At 41.9% G+C, this 13,023-nt stretch overlaps 1 pseudogene; it reads left to right on the forward strand.

The window, feature by feature from the left end:
• The first annotated feature begins 6,309 nt into the window (after positions 1-6,309).
• LOC101399534 (small ribosomal subunit protein eS6 pseudogene) lies at positions 6,310-7,060 on the forward strand (annotated as a pseudogene).
• Positions 7,061-13,023: the final 5,963 nt, after the last annotated feature.

Raw genomic sequence — 13,023 nt, forward strand, 5'->3', positions numbered from 1 at the left:
TGGGTGTTAATTTGAAATTGTTGTGTTTCTGAAATATTATTCCCTCCTCTGTAAATTGTGCTATGCTCAAAATGATTTGCGAGAGTGAAAAATGAGTCACATGTCAACTTCAAGTAGAAAGGCTCATAAGATCGAGGATGGCAAGGCAATCCATAGACTTACCCATTTCCACGGCAGCCAGAGTCAGGGGTGATCATGAGAATCAGGTTCCTTGGGAATTCATGGAAACCTTTGGAAAGGGTTTGAACTTCTACAGAGAATGGAATTGGACTTGAAGCAATCTCCTCTTGATCTCAAGAGCTCAGCTTACTTTGGGACAATAAATTTTAATCTTTCCTCAAGTCTAAGATTGAAATAAAGTGTTATGTTATCCCATAACATAACAACGTAGGACATACATTAATTTATCAATTAATCAGATCATAAAATAAGTAGAATACATTTACTGTGACAGTCATTCAAAACATTTATTGAGCATTTACTATGTTCCAGGTACATTTTTATGAGCTATATGCAGCCTGAGGAAAGCAGACTGATGTAGCAGCAGTAAGTTTTATTTTGGCATGACATTGTAAAAGAAGGATAGGCTCTAGATGTCACTTGAAGATAGAGTCAAAAGAATTTGCCAATGGATTAGATGTCAGATACAAGAGAAAGACAAGAGTAAACTATGACATCTCAGTTTTTGACCTGAGCAACAGGAAGAATTGAGATATCATTAACTGATACCGGGAAGACTGAGGGAGGGACAGGTTTGGGGGGAATGTAGAAGATCAGGGTCTGGATGTGTTAAGTGTGAGGGACTATTTGACATCTAGTGGAGATGTTCAGAAGGCAGATGAATATATGAGTGAGGAGTTTACAGGAGAAGTCTGGGATCAGAGACATAAGTTTGGAGTGTGTATGTCTATGTGTGTGTGTGTGTGATTACAGTTGTTTTAAGAGTACCTGGGATTTATTTTAATCAGGTAAGGTAAGACATATTGACACAGAAATGATTGTCATGAAGGAAGAAGTTTATTATACTCACAGTTCCCTAGAAACAGGAGGCATGGCAGGTAGGGCCACATGAGGCAGCGCCAAGGTGAGAGGGGTGGGTAGACATACAGAGAGGGAAATTGTGGGCAAGAGACTTTATTGTGGTTTCCGTGGGAAGGAATGGGCAAGGCAGGGGAAGCAGGCTAATTGAAGGACTGGCTAGTTGGAATAATTTCAGCAGGTTCTGGGGCACAGGGGCTGTATCTATATACCTGGTACCTGGCCCTGGCATGATTAGGGCAGGTGGATAGTGGCTCTAGATTGGTTGGTTTGCATTTGAAAGGTGTGCTCACAGGCAGGCAAATTGTTTACTATCTCTAGGAATTGGCTAGCCCTGGGAGGGGCAGTCCCTCCAGGTCAGCAAGACCCCAGACGTCAAAGCACCAGCATGCAGAAAATAAAAGACATGGTTATTATAACAGTACTTAAAGTCATGAGCATGGATGAGATCACTAGAGTTGGAGCCCTCGGCACTCCAAGCAAGAGTCAGCAAGGTGAAAAGGATCCAGCAAAGAGAACTGAGAAAGGGGGGACTAGGGGGTGGGGGGGGTGGGGAGCCAGCAGCGTTTGAAGGGAAACCAGCAGAATGTGGTATCCCAAAAGTCAAGTGAATAGTTTCTAGGAGGAGGGAGTGAGAAACTGTGCCAAGTGCTACCAATAGGCCAAGAAAATACCACGGCGGTCACTGGCGCCTTTGCAAGGGCAATTTTGGTGCAGTAGTGGGGACAAAACTCAAATGAATCAGATTTAAGAGAGAGTAGGAGGGAGGATGTAAGACAGAGTATCAGTCACTCTTTTGAGGTGTTTTGCTGTAAAGGGAGCACAGAGGTGAAGTAGAACCTGGACTAGAGTCAATAGAGATTTTTTTTTTTAAGACAGAAGGAAAAACTGTGTGTGATCAAAGGAACAGGAGAAGGAAGAACCTGGAAGGATGCCCAGGAGTAGACAAGGGAGCCCAAGAGGAGGATCCAGGCTTCGATAGGAGCATGGACAGTGGAGCCATAGTAACGGGGACAGGAGGCGCTCATGGGCACAGGTGCCGGCCCTTGTGAAGATGTGGTGGTGGGAGCAGGCAGTGCTTCCACAGGCTTCTGTTTTCTCAGTGCAATGGCATTTAGCTTGAAGCTTGTTTTTTTGTTTTTTTTTTTTATAATTTTATTTATTTATTTTTTCCCCCAAAGCCCCAGTAGATAGTTGTATGTCATAGCTGCACATCCTTCTAGTTGCTGTATGTGGGACGCGGCCTCAGCATGGCCAGAGAAGTGGTACGTCAGTGCGCACCCGGGATCTGAACCCGGGCCGCCAGCAGCGGAGCGCGTGCACTTAACCGCTAAGCCACAGGGCCGGCCCATGAAGCTTGTTCTTTTTTTTTTTTTTAAGATTTTATTTATTTTATTTTTCCCCCCAAAGCCCCAGTGGATAGTTGTGTGTCGTAGCTGCACATCCTTCTAGTTGCTGTATGTGGGACTCGGCCTCAGGATGAACGGAGAAGTGGTGCCTCGATGCACACCCGGGATCCGAACCCGGGCCACCAGCATCGCAGCGCGCACACTCAACCACCAAGCCACGGGGCCGGCCCTGAAGCTTGTTCTTTTATCCGATGCTGATTTGATGTTCTTAACTGGATGGGAGACAACAATCTGATTCAAATGAAGTGAAAGAAACTACTCCATCTCTTTTATATTTTGGCATGGCATTATAAAAGAAGGAAATTGAAAGAAAGAAATATAAATCCACAAATACAGTAACATAAACTAGAAGAATATGATCCTGATTAAACTTCTTATCTATCTTGTGAACAAAGGTATGTGGGAAGAGAAAGAACTGAATGCTTCCTCCAGTCAGCAAAAAGTTGGTTACTTCCTAGAGCATTCTAAAGGTAGAAAAGAAACAAACAAATGTGGACTCCACATTTGACTACATCAGGAAAGGCTTAATAACCTATGAGGGAGTTCCTAAGAAAGGTTCCTGCTTTAGGAGGAAGACATGTGCACACACACACTCGCTATACTTAACAGGCTTATCCTCTCAAACCCCTGACGCTCACAGTCTTGGGAATTTTGTTCCTGGGACTGGGAAGCCCTTACTCAGGCAACTTGTTCTTTTGACTTTGCAGTCAAGGGACAGTCACAATGACGTGTCCCTTGCTCTCCTCTTATAAATAAAGGCAATTTACTCGTCAGCCATCAAACAATGCCCGAAGACACATGTTTTTTCTTTTTTTTTTTTCACATTTTTATTAACTTAATCCTTTAAGCAGGTGGGGTAGACTTCACGGAAATAATGGGATTCTGAGCCTGACAAGAAATCATGATGTGCTCCCACTGCAGGTGAAGATCACCTCTGAAGGTTGCCTGTCCAATGCTGCAGGTGCCGCTGGCAGCATGCCCTGGGCGCCATGGGCCATGGTGCTGCCCGCTGATCTCCCGGAGATCTTCCTCCTCGGGGCTGGGCCTCCTCAGTCCCATGCTGCAACTCACCCAACCAAGGGTCTATAGGCCTGGGCAATGGCTTTCCTCATTTGATGAATTCCCCCCATCGCTTCCAAGGACCTACGTGCTTTTCAGGTGCCCTGTGAGCATTTATTCACCTCACTTGGGTGAACATTTGGCATCCAAATTCTAGTTGACTCATTTGGGCCTTAAAAGTCATTTAATCTTTCATTTACCCATTTGCTGCCCAAGAAGCAGCCATTTTCAAGCCAAAGTTTCTCACCTGGTGCTGCCTGTCTCTTGCAGAGACAGAGCATAGTTAGCACTATCACCAGAAAAGATCTGGCAGACAGAATGTCTTTGTGCAGAAAGCCCCTGTGTCATCTTTTACTCTAGTCACAACTCTTTTTTCCAGGCCTCCTTCTCCGTCATGAAAACGTATCATAGTTAAGAAAAAGAAAGCTCCCACCTCCGGAGTCCTCTGAGGTCCTAACTGATTTAAACCATGGGCAGACCTTCCTGTTTGCCCTTTCTTCCCATGGAAACAGAATCCACACCATACGGCCAATGTTCTGGGAAGGGGGTTATCAGTGTTTACCAGAGGGACAGCCCGCACTGCTTCCCAGTTCTCCTTTTATGGGTATGGATTACAGATTAATCTTTATTCAGGCACAGAAACTCTTGATTTATGTCACTAATAAGTATGTGCTTTGTGCTGCAGCCAGTGTGAACTACTCGGAATACATGATGTGCTGGTTGTAAATTGATAAACACATATTGTAGATCACGGGGAGCTCAGAAGAAGGAGAAAACAATGTGAATCAGATGCATATTATACGGCCTGGCCCCAGCCTGAGTGGTCAGAGCATCTTAGTGTAATCCAAATTACCCTGCACATCCTCTACATCCATTTTTTGATTTCACCAAGAACACACAGACCCTCTTTCACTTTGTCATGAGTCTTGCTTATGAATCAAACTATTCACTAGGAACCCTGATCTCACAAATGAAAAACTGCTCCATTATCTGCCTGTCTTATGGGGGAACCAAGGTCCCAATGCATTAGGAGGTAAACTTCAAACACTACGTGAAAAATGCATCCTTCCACACGGGAAGCACAAGGTCAACTGGAAGTCAGCAAAGCCCAGCCACACGGACATTGTTCTTTTTGTCCAGTCTTCTTTCCTAGTTCACTTGCTTTCACTAATCAAGATCTCGCAGAAATATGTTGAGTTAAAGCTTCGCTTTTGTTAGTCATTCCATTGGGCTGCTTTGCTGAAAGCGTTAGTGATAGTCCCTGAAATGGAACATGACTAAAGGAAATTCACAAGAAATGTTAATGAGGTTGAAATGCAGTTGCATCCAGTCTTGGAATTCTGAGGCCCCTAGAACTGCATTTTACTCCAGGCAGCAAGGTAATTGAGCTTTGCACAATGAATGGCACTAGAAGGGCGCTTGAGGGCTCTGACAAGCTCATGTGGGAAGGCTAATTTTTGAAGTGATTACACTCTAAAGTTTCCATGATTGTTAGAGTCCTCTGGGAGCAACTTTTCAAGTTTGTATCAATAATTGTTTATCAATAATTGTTTTCCCCAGAAAACGCAGGCATTGAAAACCTGGTTGTCCTTTTTCATGTGTGCCAAGCAGAGACAATCCCACTTTCTCCAAAGTTCTGAATCATGACATTAAATAGCACAAGTAAATCAAAGCATGGCACTCCACCAGGACTGTCGGCTGAGATAGAAAACCTGATTAGCAGCAAACTTGGCACCTCAGACTTCTGCAAATGGAATGAATTGCCAAAGGCGTGTCTCGCTGAGAAAACACGGCCTTTTCACTCAGTTCTAGCAGAAGTATGTGCTACTCGATATGGTCCATTAATTGTTTTCTTGGGAAGCTGCAGTCTAAATATAATTTTTAGTACATGCTTTTGTAAGAGGCATTTTATGTAGCTGGATCTATACATGATAGTTGACTATTTTACCAAATGCTCAAACTTTTAAAGAAATTGTGCCATATTTACAAATTATCTATACTAGCAAAAACCACATAGGGCATGCTTAGGTTAGTTACTGCTAGAAAGATTTTGGAGGTCTTGACATATTTTCAATTTCAGTAAGAAAAACTCGGCATTGCTAACAGTGTTATGCCAATAACGAATTCCTGTAGAAGAGCATATACTGCTGTATAAGCTCAGCTGTCAAGATGGACAGCTTGGGTCTACAGTGACATGGCTTAGGAAAGCAGGAATTTCAAAGAAGTCCTGGAAAACATGGAAAAGGTCAACTAGCCCACTCCCCCGACTCTGCTTATCACCATAGCAACTACAGCTCAAACATTTATGTTTCTCATTTCCTTATAAAATGAAATATGAGGCAATGTGATTATCACAGCCGGTAAAAGGTAGGGATGGAGTTGAGTACAATTAAAAATTTAGCACTGAATATATTTGATAGAGCATTCTTGTCATTGTTTTTTAAAATGACACAATTTTACACCTGCATCCCCAGAGGCTTCAGGTCTGCTAGAGCTTCGTCAGGGACTGTTATAGAAAACAACTGGGGAGGCCACACAAGTCACCACTGGGCCTCCTGCTCCCCACTCTGCAAAGAGCAGCTCCCCGTTCATCTCCCTCTAATGTCAGGGTTTAAAGAAGTGTTCTGCTTCTTTGAAAACAACTGGATTATTTTCATCTATTTAACACTAGTAAGACATTAAAGGATATTATAGGAAAAAAATGTAAAACATGGAAATCCATTCATGACATATTGTTAAATTAAAAAAATGGTAAAAAGAGGCTTTTTCTCGTGGCGCCTCGGAGGCAGTCGGCTGCTTCAGGATGAAGCTGAACATCTCTTCCCCAGCCACTGGCTGCCAGAAACTCATGGAAGTGGACAATGAACGCAAACTGCGTACGTTTTATGAGAAGCATATGGCCACAGAAGTTGCTGCCGACACTCTGGGTGAAGAGTGGAAGGGTTATGTCGTCCGAATCAGTGGTGGGAACGACAAAGCAAGGTTTCCCCACGAAGCAGGGTGTCTTGACCCATGGCCGTGTTCCCCTGCTGTTGAGTAAGGGGCATTCCTGTTACAGACCAAGGAGGACTGGAGAAAGAAGGTGCAAATCTCTTTGGGGTTGCATTGTCGTTGCCAATCTGAGTGTTCTCAACTTGGTCATTGTAGAAAAAGGGGAGAAAGATACTCCTGGACTCATTGATACTACTGTGCCTCGTCGCCTGCGGCCCAGCAGAGCTAGCAGAATCCGCAAACTTTTCAATCTCTCTAAAGAAGACGATGTCCGCCAGAATATCATGAGAAAGCCCCTAAACAGAGAAGGTAAGAAACCTGGGACCAAAGCGCCCGCGATTCAGCGTCTTGTTACTCCACGTGTCCTGCAACACATATGGCGGCCAGTTGCTCTGAAGAAACAGCGTGCTGAGGAAAACAAGGAAGAGGCTGCAGAATACGCTAAACTTTTGGCCAAGAGAATGAAGGAGGCCAAAGAAAAACGCCAGGAACAGATTGCCAAGAGACAGAGGCTGTCCTCTCTGAGGGCTTCTACCTCTCGGTCTGAGTCCAGTCAAAAATGAGATTTTCTAAGAGTAACAAATAAAGAAGATCAGATATCAAAAGAAAAAAAAAAACAGTGAAGTGTGAACGTTATAAGCCCTGTTTGCAAATACACTCATCTTTACACACAAAAAGAAAAAGATGAACAAAATTAAAAACTAAATCATATTGAAAGGTGAGTATCGGAGAGTAAAGTAAGTTTTATTTTATCATCTTTTCAGCTGGTTGTCCCTTTCATAATTATGTAATGTCCTTCTTTGTCCCTTGCAACTTTCTTTGCTCTAAAGTCTGCTTTATCTAATGTTCATTCTTGCTTTCTTTTGAGTAATGTGTACATGATATGTCTTTTTTCATGTTTTCTTCTTTCAACCTACCTATACACAAATACATTTGACGTGAGTCTCTTTTAGACAGCATATAGTTGGGCCATTTTTAAAAGTTCAGTCTGCCAATCTCTGTCTCTTAATTGGTGTATTTAGATGAATGAAATTTACATTTAATTTAATTATTACTGTGTTAAGGCTGAATTCTACCATTTTACTATTTGTCTTCTGTTTGTCCTCATTTTCCTTTCTTCTTTTCACTTTTTCTGCCTTCCTGGGGCTTATTTGAACATTTTTTAGAATTCTGTTCTGATTTATGTCAAGTTTTTGAGTGTAGCTTTTTGTACAGCTGTCTGAGTGTTTGCTCCAGGTACTATACTACACATGAGTAATTCATCACTGTCCGCTGATCTCAACTTTTTACAAGTTCGAGGAAAGTGCAGAAACCTTGATCCATTTAGGTCCACTTACCTTCCCCCCTCATAGTATAATTAACCTCAATATTTCCTCTACATGTGTTGAGAACAACATCAGACAATGTTATAGTTTTTGCTTCAATCGTCTAACATAATTTGAAAATTCAAGAGGATAGTCTCTAATATTTACCCTCATTTTTATGTTTTCTCTTGTTCTTTCTTCATTCTTGATATGGCATGTTTCTTTCTTCTATCATTTCCTTTCTATTTAAAGAAATTTTTTCTTTGCTGTTAGTTTTCCGGAGTTTGATTATGATGTGCCTTGGCTTGAATTCCTTCAGATTGATCTTGTTTTGGGGTTTGCTCAGTTTCCTACATTTGTAGGTTTCTGTCTTTTGTCAAATTTAGGAATTTTTGAGCCCTTATTCTTCCAAATATTTTTTCAGCCCCGTGCTTTTTCTCCTCTCCTTCTCGGTCTTCAGTGATGTAAATGTTAGAACTTTGGTTGTTGTCCCGCAGGCCTCTGAGGCTCTGTCCATTTCTTTTCAGTCTGTTTTCTCTCTGTTGTCCAAGTTGGGTAATCTCTAACATTCTCTCTTCACTGACCCTTTCCTCTGTTCTCTCCATTCCACTGTTGAGCCCATCCAGTGAGTTTTATTTCAGTAATCGTATTTTTCAGTTCTAAAATTTCCTTCCGGTTCTTTATATCTATATTTATTTCTATTCTGTTTCTTCACTAAGGCTTTCTATTTATCTGTTTCAGTGTGTTTGTAATTGTCCATTGAAGCATTTGTAGGAAAGTTGTTTTAAGATCCTTGCTGATAAATCCAACATATGTGTTATATTGGTGTTGGCATCTGTTCTTTGTCATTTCTCATTCAAGTTAAGATTTTCCTGGTTCTTGGTATCACGAATCATTTTCTATTGTATCCTGGACATTTTAGGCATTTTAGGTAGTATGCCATGATCCCATTTAATCTTTTTTTTTTGCAGAGTCACCCTGTATAGGTGTATTCTACAAGTGCCGGTGGGGCTGGGTGTTCAGCTCCCCATCGGGCTTCCTGACACCAGCAGGAGAAGGCAGCAGTGGAGTGCCAACGAGCACCATTGTGCTCTGCCTCTTTCCCTCTCACGGCCACTGGTGCAGGGGAAGTTCAGTGCCCTATTCCGCCCCACTGGCACCGTCCTGATGGAGAAGCGGTGTCAACTCCCTTGCCTTGTTTCTGCCAGGAAGGGACGGAAATCCAGCTCCCCACTAGGCCCTTCTGACTGCATAGGGCTTTGGGTTTGGGGGCAGATTTTCCTTTAGTGTTTGGCCGGAGTAGGGCAGGTATTATCATGATGGTTTTCTGTCCTGATAGGCTATTATTTTCCCAGTCCTCTCACTAGAGAGAGAGGAGGCTTTTCTTTTTGGTCTGTGTCTTTTGGCAGTTCTGGGTTGCAGACTTCTCCAGTACCCCTTCTGGATATATGGAAGCAAAAAGAAAACCCAGGGGCCTCACGCAGTGTTGTTCCTGAAGTGGCAGGTTTCCGAGGCAACCTTTCACTTTTCAGAATCTTCCTTCATTATGTTGTGTCCCGGGTTTTTTAGTTAAGAGCAAGGAGGGTAGGAGTAGTAAACAGTGGGGCTACAGCATCTTGGCCAGAATTGGAAGTCCTCAGTACTTTTTTTATTTCTAAAATAAATTAAACTATATATTTAATTAGTTTATTTAAATTATATTTACATTGTTAAAATAAATTAAACTACATATATGAGAGAACTTAGAGCTTACATTGAATTGCAAATCAAAACAAATTTTAATCTTGTGAATTTCACCTTTTGAAAATTTTATTTATTCGTTATCCAAAAATATTCTTGATTGCCTAACTTTGTGCCAGGCACTGTGATGAATGCTGGGACAGTGGTGGTACATGTTAGTCAGAGAAGGTCCTGGACCTCATGTTCAGGTCTGTCATACCCAGTAAAAGGATAATACAGCGGGTGAAGTGCTATGAACAAAACAAACTAGTGACGTGACAGGGCAAGGGAGGAGGGGCATGGCATCCTAGACAGAGTGGTCAGAGAAGGCCTCTCTGAGCTCTGAGGAGGGGCCTGTTGAGCTGAGACCTGGCAGACAAGAGCAAGTTGTTCTTGTGATGAGAAGTCTGAGCAAAGGGAACAGCGTGTTCAAGGTTCTGAAATGTGAAAGAACAGAAAGAGGCCAGAGCAAAGGGGGTGAGGATGAGCAGGCAAGAGCCAGAGCATTCAGGGCCTTCCCGGCCACGGTAAAGGCAGTCCAGGGTCACAACAATGCTCTAAACAAATGAATTTGAATGACAAAATAAAATTGTACATTACTTCAAAATTTTCAGTTCATGAATTTAAAATGCTCTTGATCTTTTTTTCTTTTCTTTTCTTTTTTTTTTTTTGGTGAGGAAGATTGGTCCTAAGCTAACATCTGTTGCCAGTCTTCCTCTTTTTGCTTAAGGAAGATTGTCCCTGAGCTAACATCTGTGCCAATCTTCCACTATTTTGCATATGGAACACTGCCTCAGCATGGCTTGATGAGCAGTGTGAAGGTCCGTGCCCAGGATCTGATCCTGTGAACCGTGGGCCACCAAAGTGTAGTGCACGAACTTAACCCCTACGCCACCGAGCTGGGCCCTAAAATGCTCTTGATCCTTTTTGCTGCCACTGTCAAGGCACTTAAACCTAGAGAATGTGAGGAGAAAGACAAAAAGAGGAGAAGAAAAGAGAATACAAATAGCAAATAAAAGAAAGAGGACAAAAGATGCCTGGAGAAGAAGAGAGAAATGATTGAGAAACGGAAGCTCCAACAACGCCTAAGGCCTGCTCTCCTTAGCTGCAATTTCAGTTCTCTGAACAATTTTGTGCTTTGCCCTCCTCAGCACATATTGGCTGCCATCTTGGAACAGCCACTGAAACTAGGGTTACCCAAGGTCTACAGAGGGGATGTGAAGAAACCTCAAATGTATTCTACTGCTTTTTGGCCTAAACCAAATTAGGACCAAGAACAAAGGGCTTTCTCTTCATGGTGGTGTCAGTATTAACAAAGTTAATCCTCTCCAGAAAAAGGACAGCTGAAAAAGCCACCAGCTGCTCCATCCAGGGAGCAGTCAATGGCTGTGTGAGGAAATTAGGTATTTATTAGGTATCAGAAGATCCAAGTTCAAGTCCCGTTCTGACACAGAGGCTGATCTTGTGTGAGTTACTTAACTTCTTTGAGTTTGCATCTTTCCATCTTTAAAATGGAAATAATAATACCTATTTGAACAGTTGCTGTGAGCTTAAGCTGGTCAATATTTCTGGGCCCTAATTTCTTTATCTGTAATATAGATTTAATAACGCCCACCCCTCCTAACTCAAAGGCTTATTGTGAGGATGAAACACTCTGGACCGTAGAACTCTTGGCAAATGAGAAATGGCATTATGATCTTCACTCCCCATGCCAACTCTTCAACAGTCTGGGCAGTCAGAGCCCTGAGATGATCATTTTTGGGGTACATTCAGCAAACTATTCCCATAAAGGGTCAGTGGATTAATATTTTAGGCTGTGTGGGCTATATGGACTCTTTACAACTTCTCAACTCTGCCATAGCTTGAAAGAAGTCATAGACAATACATAAATGAATGAGTGGGCTGTTTTCCAATAAAACTTGATTTTTAGTCACTGAAATTTGAATTTCATACAATTTTCAGTTATTAAAAGTTATTTTTCGTTTGATTTTTTTCAAGCATTTAAAATTGCAAATATATATATATATATATTTAGCCAGCATGTCATACAAAAGCAGGCAGCAGACTGTATTGTCCATGGGCCATAGTTTGCCAATCTCTGTTCTAGAGGAATTCCACCATTATTGACCAGATTTCTAGTACAGCAAAGTCTCCCAGGAGGTTCATTTAAAGATGTGGACATGAAAATTGGCATTTCACTAACTTCATGGGGAGAACAGTTTTAGAACTTGTCCAATAGGGCCATTTTGGGCAAAGGTGTATGTAAGCATTCATTGATTAAATATTTGAAGATATTGACTGAACGGCATGCCTAGGTTCAAGCACCAGGGATGAAGGAAGAATGTTCAATGAACATCCCCTCTGTCTGAAAACGGGAGAAATGGGATCTCCTCAATTGCTTTTAGAAGAAAAATATCTTTAGGCAAGAACCTCAAGTAAGTCACTAGGAACATGCTTTTATGTACTGTTAAAAAATACTGCTATTGACTTAGTTGATATCAACCTAGATTATTTTGGTTGAAAACACTAGTCACTGACCAGAATCTTTTCTAAGCCTGCACCCTTGAAAACTGGTTTTTGGTTTTTTCTTTAGGTTTATAGCCACTGCTGTACTTGTTCTGCTACAGTTTTCAACAAGACCCTTGGCTTCTTTGGCTTCTTAATGCCTAAAAAAAAAAAAAAATAACATCTTAGTATAAAACAAAATACAGAGTAGTTATAAAAATACATATTTGCAGTTGTATCTCGCCAGGTTTCAATCATTTCAATTTATTGTTCATTATTTTTTATTTATCTTGTTTTGTTTCAAGAGGTCAATGTAAAATAAACTGTATCTGTCAGTAAATTATGTTACGTCTCTCTGTCTCTATCCAGAACTCGCTTCTCTCAGTGACTCAGGGAGCAATATGTACTTTTTGCTTTCAGGTCAGCTGAAGGTCACAAAGCTAGCCAACGTCCTCAGTAAGCTCCATGTTAATAATTCCACTGAATGCTTTCAGTCCTCATTTTACTTGGCTTGTCGCCTGCATTTTCCAATATGGACCATTCTCTCCTTCCTTTGGCTTTTGTAATGCCATAGCTTTTCCTCAGCCTCCTTTGCACCCTCACCTTCTGTCACGCAGCTATTAATGTAGGAGTTCCTCAAGGCTGAGCTCCTCCTCTCACTCTGTATTCTCCTCCTAGGCAATCTCATCGATACTTTTGGCTTCAATAGCACCTATGCACTGATGCCTCACAATTGTATATCTCCAGGCCAGACCTCTCCTCTTTGCCTCAGATTTTGCTGTCCGATCTTCTATTCTATGCCTCTCTTTGGATGTCTCAAAAGTACCTTAAATTCGATGTGTCCAACACTGAATGAATGACTGGTTCTGCCACCACTACCCCAGACCTTATCTGTCTGCAGTTGCCTCTCACAGTGAATAGCATGAGCACCCATCCACTTGTGCAGGACAGAAACATTCTTTCATATTGCCTCTTCTTTTGTTCCCCATATCTAATCT

This window comes from Ceratotherium simum, chromosome 14 (assembly GCF_057802395.1).
Source record: "Ceratotherium simum simum isolate JZ-2026a chromosome 14, ASM5780239v1, whole genome shotgun sequence".
NCBI classification, from domain to species: Eukaryota; Metazoa; Chordata; class Mammalia; order Perissodactyla; family Rhinocerotidae; genus Ceratotherium; species Ceratotherium simum.